General features: G+C 48.8%; 1 protein-coding gene across 1 annotated transcript in view; it reads right to left on the bottom strand.

Annotated features, from left to right (window-relative positions):
• The window catches only part of APBA2 (amyloid beta precursor protein binding family A member 2), a 233,613-nt gene that overhangs the window by 108,892 nt on the left and 103,746 nt on the right, over positions 1-20,975 (bottom strand). Inside the window, exon 3 of the mRNA XM_031668991.1 lies at positions 12,913-12,970. The gene's annotated coding sequence lies outside the window, so the exon portion shown is untranslated. The remainder of the gene's footprint in view (positions 1-12,912; positions 12,971-20,975) is intronic.

The following is a 20,975-nucleotide window of genomic DNA, read 5'->3' as shown; positions in this document are numbered from 1 at the left end:
GATTTTTGTAATTTTCTGTTTACATTATACTTGAATTAAGAAGCTTATTTTAAAATAAGTGGCTTGAAAAAGGTGACTCTCCAAAGCTTCCTCCCACTTTAGTCTCCATGAGAAACTCCAGGTGCTCGTTTTGAGGGTGTGGATTGTTACGGTGAGGGGAGGGGGTGCAATGTGCTATGAGGCCATATCTTGGGCAGGGGCTCACGTTTTTAGAGATTTTCCTCAGATTCTGCTCTGAACCCCGGGCTCTGCCTGCTGTCACGGTACTGTAAACACTGCCCTAACTTCTGTAAGTCAGATTTTCTGATGCCTTCTCAGTAGGATACCTTGGCGCACGAGGGGATCCAAGGCGCTCGAGGAGGATCTCCATGTTAGTATCAGGTTCCATAGTCCAGCATCTGCGAGAAGGAGCCCGCCGGCTTCCTCCCCCGTGCGCACACACACCCTCTGTCCCGGTTAACCCACATTAGAGAACAGCTTCCCACCTGACCAGACTGGAAGAACAGAAACATGGTTTCAGTTACCTTTGGCAGAGAGCAACAGGAGAGGCGAGGGAACGGAAACCAAGTCCCAGAGAACGGTGGGAAGGCAGACACTCAGGGGCACGAATAATGACTGTGGGTAGAATTCGTACATATGGAGTGTCCTTGTGATTGGTTCTGTGTTGTTTTTTTATGATTATCATTTGTTTTTGTTGTTGTTCTGAGACAGGGTCTCACTCTGTTACCTAGGCTGGCATGCAATGGTGCGATCACAGCTCACTACAGCCTCGAACTTCCAGGCTCAAAGGACCCTCCCACTTCAGCCTCCTGAGTAGCTGCGACACCTAGGTGATTTGTTATTTTAATTTTATGTAGTATTGCCCAGGCTGGTCTTGAACTCCTGGGCTCAAGTGATCCTACCATCTATGCTTTCAATAATAACATTCAGTGTGTGTTTTACTAGATATGGTGCTGAGTCCTTTCTGTTGTAAGAAAAAAAAAATTGTGGTAAAATACATATAACATAAAATTTACCATTGGAAGCATTTTGAAGAATATAGCTTAGTGGCATTAAGTACATTCACATTGCTGGGCTACCATCATGACCATCCATCTCCAGAACTCTTTTCACGTTGTAAAACTGAACCTCTGTCCCGATTAAACACTAACCCCCCTCCCCTCTCCTTCCAGCCCCTGGCAACCACCATTCTACTTTCTGTCTCCATGAATTTGACTATTCTGAGTACCTCATGTCAGTGGAATTACACAGGATTTATGCTTTTCTATCTGGCTTCTTTCATTTAGCATAATGACCTCAAGGTTCAAAGTTCATCCATGTTATAGCATGTGTCAGAATTTCCTTCCTTTTCAAGGCAAAATAATACTCCATTCTGTGTATACACCACATTTTGTTGATCCATTCATCTGCCAATGGACTCCTAGGTTACTTCCACCCCTTGACTCTTGTGACTTATGCTGCATGAACATGAATGTACAGATATTTCTTCGAGCCCCTGCTTTTACTTCCCTTGGGCCCAGAAGTGAAATCACGCCTAGATTACACGGCAATTCTATTTTCAATTTTTTGAGGCACTACCATATACTGATTTCCGATGGGCTGTACCATTTACATTCCCACCTAAAGTGCACAAGGGTTCCAATTCTGCCACATCCTCACAGACACTTATTTTCTGTTTTGTTTTGTAATAGCCAGCCTAAAAGATGTGAGGTGGTATCTTTTGATTTTGATTTGTAATTCTCTAACGATTTGTGATGTTGAGCACATTTTCCTGTGTTTACTGGCCATGTGTCTGTCTTCTGTGGAGAAATGTTTATTCAAGCCCTTTGCTCATTTGTTAATCAGGTGGCTTGTTTTTTATGTTAAAGTCTAAGAATTCTTCACACATTCTGGATATTAACCCTTTATCGGATGTACGAATTATAAAGATTTCCTTCCATTCCTTGGGTTGCCTTTTCACTGCTGACTGTGTCCTTTGAGACAAGGGCGGGGTCAAGTGGAGATAACTGACTCATGGGGGCAGTTTCCCCCATACAGTTTTTGTGGTAGTGAATAAATCTCATGAGAGCTGATGGTTTTATAAATGAGAGTTCCCCTGCGCAAGCTCTCTTGCCTGCTGCCATGTGAAACGTGCCTTTGCTCTTCCTTCATCTTCCGCCATGACTATGAGGCCTCCCCAGCCATGTGGAACTGTGAGTCCATTAAACCTCTTTCCTTTATAAATTACCCAGTGTCGGGTATGTCTTCATTAGCAGCATGAGAATGGACTAATACAAGTAGTATTGACATCTTAACAATATTGTCTTCTAATCTAAAAACATGCCATTTCTTTCCATTTACTGGTGTCGTAATTTCTCTCAGCAATGTTCAGTAGTGTTCTGTGCACAAATTTTTTGCTTCCTTGGTTAATGGAATTGTTTTCTTAACTCCCCTTCTAGATTGCTCATTCCTAGTGTATAGAAATACAACTGATATTTGCATGTTGATTTTGGATACTGCAACTTTACCAAATTCATGTATTAGTTATAACAGCTTTGTGTGTGTGTGAAGTCTTTAAGGCCTTCTACATACTGCGTAAGACCATGACATGTGAAAAGAGAGAAAATTTCACCTCTTCCTTTCCAATTTGGATGCCTCTGATTTCTTTTTCTTGCCAAATTGTTCTGGCTAGAATTTCTAGCACTATGTTAAATAGAAGTGGTGAAAGGGGGCATCCTTGTCTTGTTTCTGATCTTAAGAGGAAAAGCCTTTGCAAGTTTTCACCACTGGGTATGCTGTTGGCTGTGGTCTTTATTATGTTGCAGTATTAAACTCTTTCTTTTCTAACTGTCAAAGCATTATTTATTTATCTACTTATTTATTTGCTTAGAGACAGAGTCTTGCTCTGTTGCCCAGGCTGGAGTGCAGCAGCATGATCTCGGCTCACTGCAACCTTTGCTTCCTGGGTTTAAGTGATTCTCCTGCCTCAGCCTCCCGAGTAGCTGGGATTACAGGGGCCTGCCACCATGCCGGGCTAATTTTTGTATTTTTAGTAGAGATGGGGTTTCACCATGTTGGCCAGGCTGGTCTTGAACTCCTGACCTCAAGTGATCCGCCTGCCTCGACCTCCCAGAGCGCTGGGATTGCTAGCGTGAGCTACCGTGCCCAGCCAGCAATTTGTATTTAAAAAAGCAGCAAGAGCGGTGACTCACATCTGTAATCCCAGTACTCTGGGAGGCCAAGGAGGGAAGACTACCTGAGCTCAGGAGTTCAAGACCGGTCTGGGCAAAACAATGAGACCCTGTCTCTAATTAAACATTTAGAAATCAGCTGGGTGTGGTGGTGTGTGCCTGAGGTCCCAGCTACTTGGGAGACCAAGGTGGAAGGACTGCTTGAGCCCAGGAGGTTGAGGCTGCAGTGAGCGGAGACTGCAGCACTGCACTCCAGCCTAGGCAACAGAGAGAGATGCTGTCTCAAACAAACAAAAAAGGCACATTATTCCCATTGTCCAGATAAGAAAATCAAGGTTTAGAGAGATCAAGCCATTTGCCCAGGGTGACACAGAGACAGTTAAGTGGTAGAGGCAGAATTCCGATGCAAGTCTGGGCAATTCTTAGGTGTTTAATTTCAGCCCCTATCTATGCCTTTGCTATTTAAGATGTGGTCTGAGGACCAGAAGCATCTGCACCACCTGGGGGGTTGTTAGAAACACAAAATCACAGGATCCACCAAAAACCATGGAATCAGAATCTGCATTTAAGCAAGGTCCCTGGCCGGGCGTGGTGGCTCATGCCTGTAACCCCAGCACTTTGAGAGGCCAAGGCAGGTGGATCACCTGAAGTCAGGAGTTCAAGACCAGCCTGGCCAACATGAAGAAACGCCATCTCTACTAAAAATACAAAAATTAGTTGGGCATGGTGGTGTGCGCCTGCAATCCCTGCTACTCGGGAGGCTGAGGCAGAAGAATTGCTTGAACCCAGGAGGCAGAGGGTGCAGTGAGCAGAGATCATGCCATTGCACTCCAGCCTGGGCAACAAGAGCGATTCTCCATCTCAAAAAATAAAAATAAAATAAACGAGGTCCCCAGGAGATTCCAGTGCACACTGGAGTTTGAGCAGCCGTGCGTTATGCCAGTGGTCCTCAACTTTGATGCAGGTCAGCACCACCGAGAAGGCTAACAAAGAACACAGAAGCCCAGGATGGAGGAAGCAGGATACGGCCTGCATTTGTATTTTTACCAAGTTCCCCAGGTGATTCTGATACCAAACACAGTCTGAGAACCACGGTGCTACACCAGTGTGGAAATGACCTCCAGGTTTCAGGACTGAGTGTGCCACTAGGCTAAGCTAGAGCTGGGAATAGATTTCAGATAAAATTGTCCCCAGCGCAGATTGTCTCTGGGGCATGGAGTGCAGAGAAGCAAAGGGCCCTCTGTCACAGGAAGGGGGCAAACAGGGGTGAGACCTTCACTTCCACGACTAAGCTCAGGAAGGAAGTCTGCTCAGAAGCCACGTGGGGTCTCTCCAACCCTGAAAGGCCAGGTCTTGTCTAGAACTTGGCTTTTAGAAGGGATCCCAGACATATCCCAAGTCTCCAAGACAAAAGCCTGGGCCTCAGTCTCCCTCCAGCATCCCTGAGAGCAGGTGTGGACCATGCTACAGGCACCAGCCCACTGTGACCCTGAGGTTAGTGGGAGACAGGAAGTGACAATGCTGCCACTCCATGCATCTGCAGCACCAGCTTTTGGTCCTGGAGCCCCCATGTGTTACCAAGCGTGTGGTCTTTTTGAGGTACTGACTCGGCAATCACGCCACTCTTCTAGGTGTTGCTGTGAAAGTCTTCCGTCCATGTCATTAAAGTTCATAACGAGTTGACTTTTAGAAAGGAGATTATCCCAGATAATCTGGCTGGATGTGGATCAATTTGTCGGCAGACCTTAAAAGTAGAGCCAAGGCTTCCTTCAGGAAGAAGAAATTCTGCCTGTGGACTGCAGCTTCAGCCATGCCTGGGAGTTCCAGCCTGCCCTTCCCCACGGCCTGCCCTGTGGGTTTGCCCGGTCAGGTCCCACAACCGCGTGAGCGGATTCCTCACACTATATCTCCTCATATCCATCCCCTACTGTTTCCGTGCACCACTGAAACTATTCCGGCTCCATAGAGACTCCGCAGGCTGATGTCCTATCAGCCAGCTATCAGACCTGGAGCTAGCGGCTTAACTACTCTGAGCCTCTTTCCTCAAACGGCAAGAGTCTAGACTAATGGATGCGCAGAGGGAACCTCATGGCGGAAAAACATTCAGCACCTGCATTAGCTTTTGAAGAGCTATCTCCAGTAGCAGCAGATATTCTCTGGAGGGTAGATCTGACTCAGGTCTTAAGTAGATTCTGAAGGGAGTCTCCGGAGACGACCTCCATACCATGAACACACTAGCCTGGTCGTCTCTCTGAGAGACTCTTTGAGGAGCCTCTGGTGCACGGGCCTCCACCCCACGCCGCACCCACCGAGGTCAACAATGGAAAACACGCATCCCCTCCTGTCAGCCTCCAACAAAGACCTGCCAGGGCTTCTCCCGGGCCGTCTACACAGGTCAAGCTGACCTCTGTTACCTCTTCCACCTCACCCTGGCTTCTCCATCAAGCCAGGTCAAACAATTCCATTCCCGGACACACCACGCTGCTTCCTCTGTCCACGCTTCAGTCATATATACATGCTTGTTTGGCCGGAACGCCCGTCTTCTCCCTCTCTCGCAGAAATGTACATTCATCCTTCGAGATGAAAGATCAACCCTCACTCCCTCCTGGACAACCCACTGGACTGATGAGTCCACCCTCCCCAGGCTGCACTTCATCTCCCTCCACATTCACAGTGTGCAGACACCAAGACGCCACCCTTTCCCGCAGCGGCTGATTCTGGAACTGAAGGTCAGGTGCTCTCTTTCCAGCCTCGCATTAACCCATGCCAAACATGCCTGTCTGCCACCATTCTGTTTTTCAACATAATCACTTTTACATGAACAATGAATACAAATCCAACGACGGACAACGCACAGTGCACCCCACACACGAGGCTCAGGAGGTAAGTGGTGGTCTCTCCCTGCAGCCCCCCACTCGCTGACCCCGAGACCAGAACATGGCAAATGACATGGACCTTCTTGGAATGAGGGTCTCTTATGAGACGGTGACAGCGACCGCTGCTAGGAGTCCTCCCACCATCCAGGGTGGCATACCATCACCCTTTCCTCCGCAGATGTATGAACTGATGGAAGGAGATTAAGCGATTTGCCCAAGAAAGGAGATTAGTCCATAGCAGCCCTAGACTGTACGAAATGCAGTTCTTTGTAGTGCACTCTGCTGCGATACAGGAGACCCCTGTTATGACTCTGGAACTTAGAAAACGTCTCCATGAACACGTACATTGCTCATCCATTCGTCCAAGCACACCTTGTGGGATGAGAGTTAAATTAGCATGTCCGTATGTGCCTAGCAGCACACATGGTAAAAGTAAGTCTGGGAGATGACAGGTTAAACGGAATTTAAATTATTCCCTTTCCTGCAGGACTTCTGAAGCCCTTTTATATGGTGCTTTGGGAGTGTCCAAGACCGGCAGTACAGACAGCGCTCCCCGGCCTAATGTGAACGGGGACTATTACATTCAGGAACATCCGCTGGGACTCCTCAGAACACAGTTTGGGAATGCCCGCTTGCACACTAATGTCATTAATTAGAACTGGACATAATTAATTAGAGCTGAATATCATTAATCAAAAGTTACATACAGAAATGGCTAACTTCCCTTTCATCACACTAATTATGTTGGGCTCAACCTAGTAGCAGTTCCTCGTGCTACTTTCTTAACCCATTTTCCATCTTTTAAAAAAAAGGTGTTGATTAATTTTTTTTCTCTCCTGAAGTACAACTGGAAACAAAAAGGAACTGGGTATCAGAGCAGGAACTTCCAATCTGAAAGCTCACACCGAGTCTGCAAGCAAATAGTGAGAGCCAGCCCCTCGTCCTCTCGTTGCCTCTTCCAAGGAAGGAAACAAGCAAGATCAGGAAACTCACATGTGCTACACATCCCCGCTTCATTATGTGGTTCATTCTCACAATCTACCCACCCCCAACTCAGGAGTCTCTACTTCGCAGATGGGAAACTGAGCTTCTGAACATTTCTAGAGCCTAGGGGCAGTGGCTCATGCCTGCAATCCCAGCACTTCAGGAGGCCCACGTGGGAGGACCACTTGAGGCCAGGAGTTTGAGACCAGTCTGAGCAACAAGGTGACATGCCCTCTCTACAAAAGATTTTAAAATTAGCTGGGCATGGTGGCACTCACCTGTAGTCCTAGCTACTCAGGGGGCTGAGGTGGGAAGACTGTTTGAGCCCAGCTCAAGGCCGCAGTGAGTTGTGATCATGCCACTGCACTCCAGCCTGGGTGACAGAGTGAGACCCTGTTTCAAAAAAATAAATAAAAATAAATAAAAGTAAGAGACTAGAGCGATGTGATGACCACATACTTCTTGAGCATCCACTGTACATGAGGCACTTGGCTGGGCACTGGAGGATACGGGACAAGCAGGCCTGCAAATCTAGAGATAGAAGCCAGGCAGGAGGGCTGTGGACTCAGATGTCCACCCAAGGTCCCAAAAAGGGAAGCCCACGAGCCTCATCTGTGAAGATAGAGAGAAGCGCCTGAGAGAGGAATCAGCCACGCAGGCAGGGCCAGAAGGAGCCTCCCATGTGAAGGCAGCAGTTTAAGAGGCAGAGCCAGGTCAATGTGCAAAGCCTGGCTCATTCAGAAATCCTACCCATTTCACGCAGGGAATGGTAGCTCACACTTGTAATCCTAGCACTCTAGGGGCCAAGGAGTTCAAGACCAGCCTGGGCAACATGGCAAAATCCCATCTCTATTTAAAAAATACAAAAATTAGCTGGGTGTGGTGGCACGTGCCTGTAATCCCTGCCACTCAGGAGGCCAAGGAGGAAGGGTTGATTGAGCCCTGGAGGTCAAGGTTGTGGTGAGCCATGATCACACCACTGCACTCCAGCCTGGGCAACAGAGCAAGACCCTGTCTCTAAATAAATAAATAAATCCCACCCATTTCAATGAAGAGACAAACAGAACCGTCTGTACAAGGGTGCCAGGTAGTCAGCCAAGGTGGAGGATGAACCAGCAAGACAGGAGCAAGGTGGCCCCATCAGAGGGACCCACAGCAGAGAACACTGGGGTCTGTGTGCCTACATCCAGGTGTTCAGTGCAACTTCTTTTCTCCTCAACTTTGCAAATATGCAGAAATATAGAAAGCAATGTAGCAAACCTCCATGGACACACCACTCAGACTTAACCATCGCTGTCAGTCCCAACCCCTCACAGTCCCCCTTCTGAGGATCACTATCATTCACTATGCAGAACAAACCCTGATATCTTCTATTCTAATCCAGTTCATATTTTTAGAAAATGCTGGTTGTGACCCACTTGTGATGGTTAATTTTACGTGTCAACCTGACTGGGCCACAAGGTGCCCATGTGTCTGGTTAAACACTGTTTCTGGATAATCTGTGAGGTGTTTCTGGAAGAGGTTAGCATTGGAATTGGCAGACTGAGGAAAGCAGAACGGCCTTCCTCAGTGTAGGTGGGCAGCGTCCATTCCAGTGAGGGCCTGCATACAACAAAACAGCAGAGGAGGGTTGAATCCATGCTCTGCCTGACTGCCTGACTGGGACATTGGTCTTCTCTGTCCTCCATGCTTCTAGTTCTCAGGCCTTTTGGCCTGGACTGGAATCTGCACCAGTTCTCTGCTTCCCAGGCCTTTGCACTACAATACTGGCTTCCCTGGGTCTCTAGCTTGTAGATGGCAGATTGTGGGACTTCACAGATGCCATCTCACACAAGCCAATACCTTATAATCTATCAATTGACCCCAATGAATTGATCAATCAACACATAAACTCTAAGAAAAACTGATCCTATGGGTTCTGTTTTCAAGAGAACTGACTAAAACAACACTGAATCCATTTCATGGCCTGCTAAGGTATCTATACCTAGGAGCGGAATTGCTGGGTCCTGGGGGATCCACATTTCAACCTTACTAGATAACACCTAATTGTTCCCCAAAGGGGTTTTACTAATTTGCCCTTGATAAACAGGACATGGAGGCCCCCTTGCTTCACACTCTGAGCAACCTTCGATTATCAGACTTTCCAATTTGCCAACAGGTGAGTGTGAAGGGGTATCTCATGATCTCCCTGGCAGTTCCCTGATTAGGAGTGAGGCAGAGTTCATTTGTCTACTTGACATTTGCGTTTCTTCGTCTTCACAGTATTTGCTCCTTTTTCAATTCTATTGTCTTTTTAAAATTAATCTGAAAGAGTTCTTGATACAAACAGAATACCAATCTCTCACAGTACATTTATCATGAATATTTATTCCAGCCTGTAGTTCTCTTAAAGAAGTTGCTAATACTGATGTTTGCTTAGTCCATCTTTTCTTTTATGATGTGTGTATGTTTCCCACCTCAAGAGCAGACAGAAAAAAATCTTCTATGTATTTTAACATTTTTCTCTTTACATTTTGGCCTTTAATTCTTTTTTTGTTTTGTTTTGTTTTGTTTTGTTTTGAGACGGAGTCTCATTCTGTCACCCAGGCTAGAGTGCAGTGGCACAATCTCGCTCACTGCAACCTCCGCCACCCAGGTTCAAACAATTCTGCCTCAGCCTCACGAGTAGCTGGGATTACAGGTGTCCGCCACCACACCTGGCTAATTTTTTGTATTTTTAGTACAGATGGGGTTTTGCCATGTTGGCCAGGCTAGTCTTGAATTCCTGACCTCAGGTGATCTGCCTGCCCTGGCCTCCCAAAGTGCTGGGATTACAGGTGTGAGCCACCATGCCCAGCATAGGCCTTTAATTCTATGGCTGTTTACTGGTACATATGCTGTGAGGTAGGGATTTCACTTTATCTTTTCTCTTTTCCTATGTGGCCAACCAGCTGTCCTGTATCACTTCCCACCTGGTCCATAACACAGCTCTGCCACCTCCTGGCTTCCTATACATGTGAGCACTTGCTCCTAGCCTTGCTACCTTGTCCCAGCCATTGCCCTGTCTCTTCCTGCACAAACGTCATACAATCTTCATCATCCTGGCTCTCCAACAGGAACCTCACTGCTTGGGGGTCTCATGGCCTCCTCCCTTAGTGCTCTGGCTTTGTGTTTTCTCTTCATGTCTCGTAGCTTGGAATTTCCATGCCGTTCTTTGGATCTTATATTTTAAAAAACACTTTGGGCTAGGTTTTACACAGCATTTATACGCATCTGTACTGGGGCACATAATAGTACCACATCAGCCAGTCATTTTCAGGATGTGATGTCTTCTAACTTAATATATGTTCTGAGACTTGCTGTAATTTAAATACAGCTTATTAATCTTTTCTATGTTCCTTCAGGATAATTGCTGCTTTTATATATTTCATTATTCACACATTTTATAGATCAAGGGCCTATAGGATGGTTATCATAGGATATAGTGAGGCCTAGAATTTAATTCTCAAAAAAAAAAAAAAAAAAAAAGAAGAAGAAGAAGAAAAGAGCCTCAAACTTTTCCTGTAAGTGGAAGCACATTCACAAATTATCCTATGAAAAGACATCAGGCACACCACGGGTATTAGTATTCTGAAGCTACAGAATGATTCCATTTGCAGTAGAAAAATAAATAAACCCAGGCCCTTTCTTCTCTTTACAGATCTCCTCACAGAGACTCATTCTGGCATAATTGGCATTTAAAAATATCCATCTCCTTGCCGCCTTTCTCTCTGAGAAGGAATATGCTTTTCTGCTGGGAAGCTGCAGAGACTTGTGATGAGTATATTCACTTACATGATAGGCCTATTACACTGCAGATGGGTGAGCGCAATCGGGAAGACAGCCCAGCACCTTCTCTATTGCAATTGATTTTGATCGTCTAATAGTATTTCAGGACACATAAAAATTCCAGTAGTTCTTTTCTAGACTCAGAAGAAAAAAATGCCTTATACCTTAGAGACATAACCCTATGACTCTCTCAGAATGTAATGACACCCCAGGTTCCATAAGGAAAACGTCAAGAAGCCAATTTCGCCGTGGACAGTCCGTAGAGGGTGGATGGGCTGAGGCAGCTGCTTAACCCTGGGCTCCCAGAAGACTGGAATTTCATGGAATCGTGTGCTGCGTCTCCATAAGTAACAACATCCCCCTTCATAAGCTGTCCTTACTGCTGGTGACAATCAAAATCTCCAGCACTTTCAGAGCCGAGTGGGTGATGCATCTAATGTCATTACAGCTGAAGTATGTTTACAACCCTAAGCGGAAAGTTAAACAGAGCAGAAAAGGCCTTGTGGAGAGCACAAAAGTACATTCGCAAACTTTGAAAACTGACAACAGAGAAAAATTTCAGTAGATACTCCAGCTTATGTCCAAACCCATTAATAATCATGCAGCTCCTCTCCATTTCATCCTGTTGCATGGACGAGGGCTGATTGTCCTACATCTCTTAAATGCCTTGTGAATGTGCCCCCTCCACGGAGAGCCACCGTGGAATTCACCCAGGACATCTGTGACAAGAATGCTTCCCAACTGGATGCAGGGGAATTCCGGCCACACAGCAGAACAGGGGTGTGAGCGGTTACCACGATGTGGGAAAGATGCAGGACAGAAAGTGAAATCAATAAAGCCGCCTTGCTTTACAAATAATGGCTCTCCGGGTGGCTTCAAATAGCCAGACCTGTGGCCTTGTGCTGCCCCGGACGAAACACTGTGATTCTGAACCTGAGTCTTGACCCTCCAGAATCCCATCCTCGCCCCTGCTGGTCTTCATCCGTCCCCTCACAACTGGCACAGAGCTTCCCCACGGGGACACACAAAGTGTTCCTTGCCTTGGTCGGGGGAGGGTGGTCCCGAGGCCACTGCTGCCTTGCATGTGACACTCTGAACTGCCTCCCTGTCCAAGCTTACCACATGCTCCTTCCCAAGAATACATAAGAACCCCCAGAATCCCTCAGAAGCTCAGGCCTGCTCTGGGCATCAGGACACGAAGACCATCCCTGGCTCTGCTTCTTTAACTCCAGCACCAAGGCTCTCTGCTCCTCGTTCTCCAAACATGCCCCACCCTGTACACTGGCTTCCCTACAACGCCGCCGCCTTGTGTGTCTCCAGCCACAGAAGAAGACAGCCAATTCATCTGCAGTGCAGAACCTGTCCCTTGCAAGTCTCCGCTGTGTGGAACACTCGGTTGGCACCAGGGCTCTGTTCCTACCAGTCCTATGGGGCAAGGGCAAGCCAGATGCTGACCGTGGGGCAGTGTCATCAGGGCTGCAATACTGGTCCATGCCCAGGGAGGGAGGATGGGCCACGCTCCATCCCTGGCAAGCTGAGGAGGCCTCTTTTTATCAAAGTTAGATTTCTTCTGTTCAGCTTCCTGGTATCTCACAATGGCTGGTCCCTTCTCGAAGTAGACCAGCCACTGCCCACACTGGAGAGTGAAAAGTTCGAGTGCTACCATTGTTGCCAATATACACGTGTCTACTTTGGCTGTAACTAGGAACCTAGGTAGGGGTTACACAAATCAATGACGGAGTCTGGTGAGGACCACAGTTTACAGAAACACCAGTATGATGAGGAGGGGATGCACGCGGAGTGCTTGTCTTTCTGTTGTCACTGGGTGGTGGGCAGGTTGGTTCCAGGCAAGGTGAGTGCCAGCAGAGTCCCCACTGTCCGTCCACTCCTTGGCTGTGACTCAAACCCCAACTTCGAACTCCCCGAGCTCACACACACAGGATCCCAGAAAACAAAGACCACGGCAGTTGCCAGTTCTGCCTGCAGTGTAGCATTTTCCCTCCAGTGAAACGGTCCGCTCCCCACACGGCAAACGCAAAACCTCACTCCATGCAACGCTGCCTTGTATTTCTTACCGAAAATGAGTGGTCTGGTAATGTCCCGAAAAATCTCCTGCCTGGTGATCAAATCTTTCTGGAAGAAAACAGAGAAAATCACTTTTGTTTCAGCAATGATACAGGTGCCCACATAGAGCTCCTTCAAGTATAAAAATGTAAATATGAGGCTTTGAATCACCTGTAAAAGTGAACAGATTATAATTCTAATGAGATAATCAGAAATTACCCTAAACAAATAATTAAAATGTTTCTTTAGCCATTCATCGCATAATTATTGCCTTAAGAACAATGTGTTGGGCAAATAAAGAGATGGCTTATGTACCATTCTGCAAGGAGAGACTCTCTGCATTTTAATGAGGCTCCTCAAAGCCCTCATGAATATGTATTTTCCCACAACAAAGCTTGACCCCACGGGTTTGCAAAGCTGATGCTTCACGACACTTTCAGACTGTGGAGGGTGTACATATGGGGGTGGGCGGGGAGTGGAGAGCGATGAAAGTGAAGAGAGGAAGGAGGACCACCTCTCCCTTCCAATGCCCAGGGTCTCAGCCCACCTTCTCCTGGGCGAGATCGTCTCATGAAAAGAACAAGGAAGAGACCACCAGGTCTCAGACTTCCCTGAACAGTGGAAGCTCTGCACAGGAAGGCTGAAGAGGAAGCTCCTGCCAGCAGGCTCGGGGGCGTCAAGGCCAGGCCCTTGGGTTGGATCAGGAATTCAGAGCAAGGGCATTAGAAGGCTACGGGCAGGAAGCCAGGGGTGGAACAGGAGGAGGGGCGTTCATTCGTCTGCAACACCACATCTGAATTCTGCCTCTCCCTCCATGTTGGCTACAGACAGAGAAAGTTACAAAGGCTTTCTGTGTTCCTTTCAAAAAGGATAGCAATACAGCCTCCCCCCGGGGTGTCAGCTGTTGGGCTGGGTCAGGCTGGGAGCCCTTCACGAATCGCTGCACTGCTGGACAGGGCACCTGCAATCTGGTCCTGGGGTCTGCGGTAGCAGGGAACAGCCCCTTTCACTGGGGAAGGAAACAGGACACAGGCGAGACAGTGGCTTGGACTTCATCACAAAGGTTTGGTCTGTACTCAGCGTCTTCACTTCTCTAAGACAGCGGCCAGTTGCTCTCACTGCCCAGGCAGACTCTTCCAGCCGAGGTTATAATTACGGAATTTCCTCCCCAAAATGGCCCAGTGCAGATACCTCCGGTCCCCACGTAAAGGAGATGACCCGATGTCTCTGAGGAGGCTAAAGATGTTTCCGTGTTGAACAAGGTACCCGTGAAGGGAGCCGCAGAGCTGTAACCTGCTTGCCTCTGCTCAGGGGAAACTGGCCGTTTGCACCATTGTTCCATTTCCTTCCCAGGGTATGGTGCTTCTGTGGCCTCTCAAGGCCTGTTCTTTGAAGTGACGTGGTGCTTCACAGAGCCTGGCCCTCTGCAAGGAGGCCTCTTTATCACACCCAAAGTGAGCACCACACAAAAAGCATGTCAATCACACACACGCTTTCCGCAGTGGAGTCGGCGTGGGCTGCTCGCTTCCTGTGTGAACGTCAGCAAATCCCTTCACACCATCTCCGTCAGTTTCATCGTGTGTAAAACTGGACAATAAGAACTACTTCAAAGGTGGCTGGGAAGATGAACTGCAAAGAAACCTCTAGAATGTTGCCTGGAATCACATTAGCATCGAATGTGATTCTTCACTCCTAAGCTCGCCACCTGGGGTCCTCCAAAAATAAGTATTCTGAGTGAGGGCATGAACCACAGGTTAGTCCAGCAGCAAGAACCCTCCATGGGAGTCCGGGGTGCGGCCTCAGTTCCTCACTCTGTTACAGGTTAGCTCTGTGACCCCAAGCACATCAGTGAGAAAGTCAGGCCTGCCAGTCCCTGTCCTCTCCAGGCACCCTAAACCCCAGCTCTGGGCAGCTGTCACTTGACCAAGCCCTGCAGTCCAGCTTTTCCCACTTGCTCCTGCCCAGAAGCACCTCAGGAAACCCGGAGCCTGTCTCAGGACTGCGTCCCAGCCCTGGGGGGCCTGCCCACTGCCCACTGCCTCCTTCCCAGAGTCTGCGAGTCTCCGGAAAGGCCAGAGCTCATCCATCTGCATCCCCCAGCAGCCCCACGGGCTTCACACTGACTTCCAACAAAGGCACAGAATCGTCACACCGCCCAGGAGCAACAGCAGCACTGCACCTTATGTAAGGCCTTTCCAGAAGAGGGAGCAGGCCCATGTCTTCACTCCATTTAGAACGGGTTTTGAGTGTCTATTTATAGGCATCACACACTCAGCCTTCGCGGAGGGCGGAGGAATCAGGCCTCTGGGCCCCTGTCCACCATCCTCATTTGCATTCTTTTCATGTTTCTTTTCTCTCATTTCCCAGCAGCATTTTCGCTCAAAAGCCAGGTCACCTACCACTTGGACCCAGCACCACTTTCCATTTTCTGCAGAGAAAAGTATTCATTTTCGTTTCCATGCAGGAGCGCCCTGTCCTTGCTCTCTCCAGGGCCCCCGGCTAGCATTCGCTACAGCACGGCTGTGTGATTCGAGTGACCTATGTCTCCTCGACAGAGGGCTCCCCTGAAAGTCATGCCCACCAAGGTCACGAGAGCTGGGAAGGTCCTGGGGGCAGCTGACTCTGAGTCACCAGTGGGCCAGGCACATTTGGGGGGCGGGCTCCATCCCAGCGGGCAGAAGGAATACAGAGGATCAGACGCTGCTTGGAAAGCTTGGGCTTTTCCCATGGCCTGGCTATTCCTGCATCTGCCAAGCACATCACTCCATCCGCTTCCTGCCCCTCCAGGGGCATGAGGACCAGGCCACTTCCCCAGTCCCCCTCGGCTGTTTGTAATCAGACAGAAAGGCTGGGGCCTGCTCTTCTCTCACCATTTTTGGGAAAAGTAAATCCTTCTCAATCTTCAGACTGTAAATTAAGTACACAGTCTCCCCATGATAGCCATTCACAGGTCTTTATTTTTGTTTGGAGGCTTGGGAGCTGGTTTACTCTGCAGCCCTGCAGCCCAGAAGGACACACAAATACAAGACCAAAGAGGCTCAGGGGCTCCCTCCTCCTCCAGGGTGCAGGGCCTCCCCGAGCCCGCAGCCCTGGAAGCCAGTCCAGAAGGAGAGACAGGCCTTGCCTAGAGCCCAGAATCCACAGCAGAACTCAGCCACAGAGAACACGTCGAGTACACAGCCTCGGCTGCCTGACTTCAAACACCATGCACGAGGTTCGCCTCTCTCATGAATATTTTGCTGAGGCGGTTGGCATTTAGTTTCAGGACTAATTAATTTTCTCACAGGATACCACTTCAACTGCCATCATAGGCTCTGTATTATTCTACGTGCAAATTTCTGGCAGTAAATTGGACTTGTGATCTAACTGAGCCTTTGAAATGCCATGTTTCCAGGGACTCTGGAATGAGCAGAAATGCTAAATATTCCTTAAAGAAGATGATTCATACATTTCCTAATTACCTTTGATTATTGTGTCACAGGAGTTGGTGAGGGGGTCTGAGATCCAGAAGCGATCCTCAGGGTCCCGAGGTGACCCAAATGGCTGGGGAGGGAGCCTGAGACAGGAAGCCGCTTAGGCTAAGAGAACCTCGACAGACCCCCAGGAGGCCAGCTCATGTCAGCATCCTCTCCAAAGCAGGGACACCGGCCCTGGAGCCAGAACGGCACATGGGTAGAAGAACCGGTGAAGGAACCCATCTCCCTAAGCATTTTCTTAGCAAAGCTAAGGCAACACTCACAACATCACAGACTCGCAGACCTGGAAGTTGTCCCGGGAAGGCACAATCACAGTCCTTCCTCTAGCTGGCCCCCGAGCTGTGGCTGCATTTCCTAGAGTGAAATGGGCAACCCTGCACTTGGTAAGGGGCTGGCACTGAGCACACAGGTTTGGGAAACTGGTACACTGTGCCTGGGGTGTGGAGCAAGTGGAATCTAGTGAGCAGTAATAACCCGAAGGCAGTGACACACTTGTTGACAGGAGGCTCTGGCCACACTGGGCAGAGGCCCTGGGATGGGTTGGAAGGGGTCTGCGCAGAGCACCACGGTCGGAAGGATGGGGGGAAGCATCGGGGTGCGTCAAAGACAGAGCGTCGCCCCCAGTGCCACCTCCACCTGGCTCCTCCTGGTGCCAGCCTAATGGCTGCAGCTGGTAACGAAAGGCAGGTATCCCCTAGACTGTCAGCGCCACCTCATGAGGGAAAGCTTGTAATGGGGGTTCACACTCACATGGCCTTCGCGGGCTGGTTGGGCTGCCAGTGAACTCGCCCGCACGGGGCGGCCTCACAGTGGGGTCGGGCAGCTGGCAGAGCTCGATACCTGGCAGGTGAGCTCCAGCACAAGGAGGCCTCCTGTGGCCCGGTCCTGTAGCTCAGCCAAGCTGCCGCAAGAGGGATGCAGTGAGATGGCGGTGTCCCCACCGCTGTGACTGGAACCCCGGAACACCCAGGATAGGACTGGGGACACGGGGGATGGATGTGCCCCCAGACCAGGAGTGACGTTTTTACTGTGGGGCTTGAGGGGTTGTCTGTTGCTTCCTGATGGGACACACAGAGATGGTGCTGAGACAGGCAGAGCAGGGCCCTTCCAGGACAAGGAAAGCAAAGGGGCCCCAGGAACTGCTCCAAGAAATGGCCAAAGACCAGTGACAGTGGGGAGGGGAGGTGGGCTCAGACGGGCTCCAGGTCCTCAGAGCCAGTCAGGGAGGAGGACACCCAGGTTTTAGAGGGAAGGGTGGCAGGGACAGTGACAGTGAAGTTGGGGTGGATACCGAAGTGCTCTTTACAAGTAAAATGTTTAAATTCTGAATAACTGAGTCCCTAGGCTGGCTGCAATGTGAAGGACTCCAATGCCATAACTCTATTTATAAACATGAGCATGTATTATTTTTCTCCTGGGCAAGAAGCTGAGCCTTCAGAATAGAAAGCTCAAACCTCAAGACTCTCATTTGTGCAAATGTTTTGAGAACAAACTGGATTAAAAGTTAAGTCTTCAAGAGTCTAACTGCCAAGAACAATTGTTTAGTTTGGGAAGGTGGCTTGTAAACATGGCATTAAAATTATTTAGAAATAATGTACAAATCGCTATCATGAAAATGGACGAAGAGCTCTGTTCTTGGAAACTTACCTTGAAGTCTAGCAGTGACGGGCCACATGTGATGAGGGACACTCAGCCCCCGGGTCCTCACTTCCTATTCCAGATTGGAATTCGGAGATGCTTCATGGGTGACTAGTTCACCCAGTGGGGACCAATTCTTTTAAGGAGACCACAGGGGCTCATGCAGCCACCCTAAAGGCAGAGTTGGGCGTGCAGATATAGAGTCGTTCAGCCTGTTTCAACACTCACAGATGTTACATAAAACCAGCCTGGCTTTTAGAGCTCAGAAATTTGCCCTCAGGACAGATGTTCAATATATCTGACTTTATCGCTTTTTCCACATTTGCTTTTATGTAAAGTCATCTGAGGCTCCCTTAAATAAACCCAGGAGCTCCTTGCAGTGGGGATGAGCTGACTTGTTCCCTTTTTTTTTTTTTAGACGTAGTTTCTGTTGCCCAGGCTGGAGTGCAGCTCACTGCAACCTCTCCCACCCCAGATTCAAGCAATTCTCCCACCTCAGCCTCCCAAGTAGCTGGGATTACAGGCATGTGCCACCACGCCTGGTCAATCTTTGTAGTTTTAGTAGAGATGGGGCTTCACCATGTTGGCCAGGCTGGTCTCGAACTCCTGATCTCAGGTGATCCACCCACCTCGGTCTCCCAAAGTGCTAGGATTACAGACGTGAGCCACCGCGCCCAGCCAAGCTAACTTCTTCTGTGTGGCGTTGACACTAAACGTGCCCTCTTCCCCCTGGGCTGTAATCTTCGGAAAGTCTGTCCTTGTGCTGCCCACAGCATGAGGTAGACAGAAACACAGTCCCCTGCGCCCTTCTCAGCGGGGCTCTGACACGGTTCTCCAGTGATTCTCCATATTAAACCCACCTTGTTTTCTGCAATTCCTGCCCGGCTTTGGGAAATCAGGGAACAGTGCGACACTGAAGTATTAAGAACTGGAACTTGGCCGGGCACGGTGGCTCACGCCTATAATCCCAGCACTTTGGGAAGCCAAGGCGGGCAGATCACAAGGTCAGGAGATCGAGACCATCCTGGCTAACACGGTGAAACCCTGTCTCTACTAAAAATACAAAAAATTAGCTGGGCGTGGTGGCGGCGCCTGTAGTCCCAGCTACTCGGGAGGCTGAGGCAGGAGAATGGTGTGAACCCGGGAGGCGGAGCTTGCAGTGAGCCGAGATCGCACCACTGCGCTCCAGCCTGGGCGACAGAGCGAGACTCCGTCTCAAAAGGAAAAAAAAAAAACAACAACTGGAACTTGGTGCCAAGACAGCCCATGTCCCAGGATGGACCGTGGTGCCCACAGCAGGCCAGGATAAAGGGGAGGGGAAGGTCTGCAGGCAGCTTAGCCACGTCCGCGTCTAACCCCAGGGAGTGTGGGGACGAGCGGAGGGTGTACACAGCCCACCGAGGCCGCCTCCGCTGGCTTGCCTCCTCGTCATTGTTCTCTCCTAAGCAAATGAGGCTTCTATTTTTGCTGCGAGGAGCCTGATGCCTTCCAATTCGCAGGCATCCCCTGGAGCGGAGCTGGGATTTCGTTTTCCATTCAGACAGCACAGGGATGGAAGCAGGGCCACCCAGGAGACTGGGAGTCAGAGTGAAGCAGCAGCTGCCAATCGTCTCAGACACATCGGAGCTCCAGCTCTGGCCATGGGGAGGATGCCTGTGCATGCAGCCCCATGTGACCACACAGGGCCCAGCACACCAAGTCGCATTAGTCTATCGTGTGCTTACTATGACAGGCACTAACTGCTTCACAGATACAAACCTGCTCATCCTCCCAGGCCCACCATGGGGAGCCATCATCCCATTTGGCAGATGAGGACACTGAGGCACACACAGATGAAGCCTAAGGCCACACAGAAGTGCTGGAGCTGAGATTTAACCCTGGCAATGTGGCCCCAGAATCCACACTCTTAGCTTCTACATTATGTTAGAAGGAAGAAAAGAAAAAAGATATTTATGGTACATAACCTCAACAACAGATCAGATTGATCAATAAGAAAATAGAAAAAAGGTGCAAAAGGTATGGCCAGTCATTCACAGAATACCAAATATATGAAAATAGATATAGGGAAAGATGTCAGCCTCACTGGCACGCAGGGAAATGCAAATTAATACCTCATGTAGACAGCACTTTCACGCATCAGACAAAAATGTAAAATATCTGACAACACCAAGTACTGTCAAGAAAACGGAGAAAAGGAAACTCATATGCTGTCAGTGAGACCACTCATGAGGACACCCACCCACTGTGGAATAAAATTTAGCTGTTTCTAGTACATTTGAAGATTTTGTTGATACCAGATTTGAAGATTTGAAGATATTGTACTCTCTCCCATAGCAATTCCAATCCTTGCTAAATATTCTGACAAATCCAGCTCACATTCACAGAGAGACACATACCTGAGTACTTAAGACAGCCTTGTTTGTAGCAGCAAGTAATAAGAAACCAACTAAGCGTCCATCAGTGGAGAACGATAAATAGTCTTATGTTTGTACAATGCAATACCACACAGCAGTGAAAATGCATGAAATACAGCCACCTGTTTTCACATGGATGAATCTCACAAACATAATATTAAGCAAAAAAGGCACACTGGATGGGCGCGGTGGCTCACACCTGCAATCCTAGCATTTTGGGAGGTAGAGGCAGACGGATCACTTGAGGTCAGGAGTTCGAGACCACCCTGGCCAATATGGCAAAACCTCGTCTCTACTAAAAATACAAAAATTAGCTGGGCGCAGTGGCAGGCACCTGTAATTCCAGCTACTCAGGAGGCTGAGGCAGGAGAATCACTCGAACCCAGGAGGTGGAAGTTGCCATGAGCCAAGATTGCACCACTGCACTCCAGCCTGGGCAATAGAGCAAGACTCCATCTCAAAAAAAAAGAAAAAAAAAAAAAAAGGCACACTACAGAAAAAAATACAAGGTGGTATCATTTACATAACGCTTACAGACAAAATGCA

Source organism: Papio anubis, chromosome 7 (genome assembly GCF_008728515.1).
Source record: "Papio anubis isolate 15944 chromosome 7, Panubis1.0, whole genome shotgun sequence".
NCBI lineage: Eukaryota > Metazoa > Chordata > Mammalia > Primates > Cercopithecidae > Papio > Papio anubis.
The sequence above is the reverse complement of the archived record's forward strand: the minus strand, read 5'-3'. Positions and strand labels throughout refer to the sequence as shown.